Source organism: Grus americana, unplaced genomic scaffold (genome assembly GCF_028858705.1).
Source record: "Grus americana isolate bGruAme1 unplaced genomic scaffold, bGruAme1.mat scaffold_398, whole genome shotgun sequence".
Taxonomy (NCBI): Eukaryota; Metazoa; Chordata; class Aves; order Gruiformes; family Gruidae; genus Grus; species Grus americana.
In genome coordinates this window covers 35,595-39,754 of record NW_026561664.1, presented here as the reverse complement: position 1 = coordinate 39,754, position 4,160 = coordinate 35,595, and positions in this window count along the sequence as shown.

Below are 4,160 nucleotides of genomic sequence, written 5' to 3'. Positions count from 1 at the left end.
TTAAAGCTCTGTTGAAAAAGAGAATACCTATGTACGGAGTTCCTGAAATAATTGACTCGGACAGAGGAGCACATTTCTCTGCCGCAATTTTAGTGCAAATTTAGCATTCATGAAACATCAAGATGCAATTGCACACACCTTATCACCCACAATCATCAGGGCAAGTAGAAAGGATGACTAGGACCATCAAAGCCAAATTAGCTAAAAACCTGTAAACAAACTGGCTTGAAGTGGCCAGAAGCGCTAAATTTACTACTTTGGGACATTAGAAACACACCGAGGCAACCAGTGGGTGCATCTCCAGCAGAAGTTTTATTTGGGAGAGTTTTAGCGGTACCTGGAACTTATATTCCAGTGAAAACGAGCCTTCTGGATGGAGATGAACAGGTAACTCAGTATTCGTTGTGCCTGCAAATTTATTTTTTTTTTTAATGCAATTGCAAAATCATGCTTATTGGTATCAAGGGATCGCATGTATAACAGTGATTTTTCAATGTTCTATAACCTGTCTTTCTAGTATAATAGCAAAATTGCAAGGAGCTTGGAGACATAAATAATTGCAGGGATGCAAAAAAACCAAAAGGAGGGAACTGTAGAAAATATAGAAGCTTAGCTCTAAGAAAACTTATGCTAACCAGAAAGCTACTCAAGGCCTGGAAGGAAACTTCCAAAAAGGGGAAAATGTAATGGTGGCATAGAGGCCGTGAGACAGAAACTACAGAATGATTAGCTTGGAATAATTAGTTTGTAATCAAGGTAACAGGTAATGAAGCTAACTGACCATGGCAATGTACAATGCTCCTACGTTCCACGTACAGTCCCTACCCAACCGGACACTAGGCCCGGGAATATTAATCTTATGAAGTAAGCTGTTACGGACAGGTGCATCCACGGCGAGGATACTGCACGTGCCTGCAAGAAGAGGGTCATCCAGCAAACACGGCTGCGCGACCACTGACGACCACCAGAGACCCCTTGAGGGCCACCGACTCAAATCACTGAGCATGCGTGACGGGGAGGAGACTACGTAAATGAATTCCAAGAAATGATTCTCATAGGGCTGCCTTTTTTTGAGAAAAATGGTGAATATGTATGTTTTGAGTCTATATAAGCTGTGCGTTGGTAATCACCTGCGTGCACGTTGGGCGGAGCTGATTCCCCCGTGCATCCAGCGCTGCAAGAAAGCAAACCTAGGGCAACTCACGTCTGGTCCATTTCTCATACCCTCTAACAGATGGCGACCCAGATGGGACCCTAGGACGCAAGAGGAAGGAGCACCAGCTAATTCTCTGGACAAACCCGTGACCAACGCTCATTGCTGGCATAACAAAAATAGGTGCGTTCACCTAAGAGACTTGGACACGGGTGATTCCAGACAATACTGGGAGTACTCTTGTGTTTAAACTTGCTAAAGATTTGGTAAGAGGAAAAGAAATTTAAGAAACGGGAACTACACCCAGCATTGAAAGGGGGAAGCCCCTTGCTGAGGTTTTAGAAAATTGGAGTAAGATTTATGGGGCACAGACTTTACAAAAGACAAGACTGATTGGGTTGTGTCAGGAGGAATGGCCATTCCTAACTCGAACTCGAGGGGGAGGACCTATGGATATTTGCCCCCCCGCAAAGGAACTTTTAAGCCCCATAAGTTAACATTTCGAAGGATCATTTTCGAAGATACTGCAAGTCCAAGTATTGATTATTGGTATATTTGGTAGGATTGGTCTTATCAAAGACGTAAGCCATCTAAACTACGGGTAAGCTCGCTTCCCTCTGCCCCTGAGGCCGAGGAAACTGACCTTCCCCAAGCAGGTCAGGATGTTTCCCATGAAACTGCATTACATCCCAAATCCCAGAGCACGACCAGGAGCTCCTCCTGATGGCCCTGCAGTGACTGCTGTGATGCGCCACAAACCTTGGAAACAAGGTGACTTGATCATGTGGCAAAGTAAAATGCCAAGATTAAGAGACGATGCAGATGGATGTGCACAAATGCTAGCTGGAATAGTCACTGATTACACACCTAACTGGAGTGACATGAAAACTTTGCTGAGAGAACTATTCCAGATGGATGAGTGAGAGAAAATTCTTCAAAAGGACTGAGAAATTGCTCAGAGAGGTCAAGGATTAAATCCCTGGCCCACTGAGGACCCCAACTGGAATTTAGCCACAACTGACGGGAAAAAAGACTGATGGAAAGGGCTCCCTTTCCTCCTTTCCCTAACCAATCTAATCCCAACCTTTTAGAGTGTTTTTCTTGCGGGAAGATAGGACATGCCCAGCGGGAGTGCCCACTCCACCCAGGAAGTGCTGGACGAGGATCAAATCCACCGTATCCACCGTGCCCTCTCTCACAACAGAAAAATAATAAGCTGAACTCCACGCTTGCCGAAGGACTGCGAAGATGTCGAATGCAGGAGTGAAGGTAAACGAGTACGGACAAATTACTGCAAAGCTAAACGGACTTTTTGTTGAATTTTTAGTAGACACAGGAGCAACCTTGTCCCTTTTGAATGATGCACTCCCACAAACATGGATTTCTAAAGAAAAGGTACTTATAAGAGGGGTTGTTGGACAAGAAATAAAATCTATTTCGACGCCACTTCCAATGATCATTGCAGAAAAAAGGGTATGGGGAAGATTTGTGGTACCTCCAGATTCACCTGTGTCTTTGCTAGGACGTGATCTTTTGCAGGAATTTGGTCGGCTTTTAAAATCCCAAAAGGACTTGAAGCACTTCCCCGGGAACTGTGGAGCAGCTCTGGTGATGAGATAGGATTATCGTTAGCCGCAGAACCGGTAATAATGAACACAAAAGGAGGGTCACCTCCATCAATGAAACAGTACCCGATTGCAGATGAGGCTATTCCGAGTACTCAAAAACGGATTGCAGTTTTCTTAGAAAAAGGAATACTCAAGGAACGCCAAAGTCCATCTAAGACTCCAATCTTGCCAGTAAGTAAACTTCGATTAGATAAGGATGGGGATCCGGAAGACAGATTTGTTCGAGATCTCCGCGCAGTAAATGAGCATGTAATTTCCCCACACCCTCTTGTCCCTGACCCCAGTTTCATTCTTACCCAAACACCTGTATCGTATGGGCACAATATGTTACTGGTTTGGATTTAACAGGAGCAGGTTTTAGCATAGCCATTGCTGAAGAAAGTCAATCCATTTTTGCTTTTACTTGGCAAGGGAAACAGTTGACTTGGACACACTTGCCACAAGGGTTCACTAGTTCACCAACTATTTTTTTCTCAAGTTCTCAGAAACCATCGAAGAGATTTAAAATTTCCTGGCGGTTCTGTCTTGATTCAGGATGTCGATGATCTGTTACTAGCAAGCCATAGGGCTGAAGCTTGTACGCGGGATATTGAATATCTGTGCAGCCAACTTGCAAACAAGGGTCACCGTGCATCTCTATCCAAACTGCAACTCTGTCAACAACAGGTAAAGAAGGATCTGGGGTTTATTCTTAAACCAGGGAGGGAGAGAAGTAGATCCAGAACGGGTAAGAGCTAGACAAGAAATTCCCAGACCAGTAACAAAGAAACAATTAAGGGGATTTTTAGGACAAGTGGGATTTTGTAGGCCGTGGATTCCTGGATTTAGTGAAATAGCGAAACCTCTTAATGAGGCAATGAAAAATGAGGAGGGGGAACCCATAGCTTGGGGTCCTGAACGAGAAAAAGCCTTTTGTGCATTAAAGGGAGCATTAACGCGAGCTCCAGCTTTGGGGCTTCCAGACTATTCTAAGCCCTTTAAACTTTATTGCACAGTGTGTTGGATTTGCGTGGCAAGGTTTTGGGAGCGGGGGGGGCTACAGGGGTGGCTTCTGTGAGAAGCTGCCAGAAGCTTCCCCTGTGTCTGATAGAGCCAATGCCAGCCAGCTCCAAGACGGACCCGCCGCTGGCCAAGGCCAAGCCAATCAGCGCCTCTGTGATACCATAGTTAAGAAGGAAAAAAACCAGTTAGAAAGGGAGCTTTTGCAGCCGGAGAGAGGAGGGAGAAGACTTAAGAAACTCCCTGTCCTTATCTCGACCCAGAAGCTTTTTGTTATACTTTTTTTCCCCTGTCTGGTGAACGAGGGGAGTAATAAAGCGGCTCTGGTGGGCACCTGGCCCCCAGCCAGGGTCAACCCACCGCACCTGGCAACTCCATGT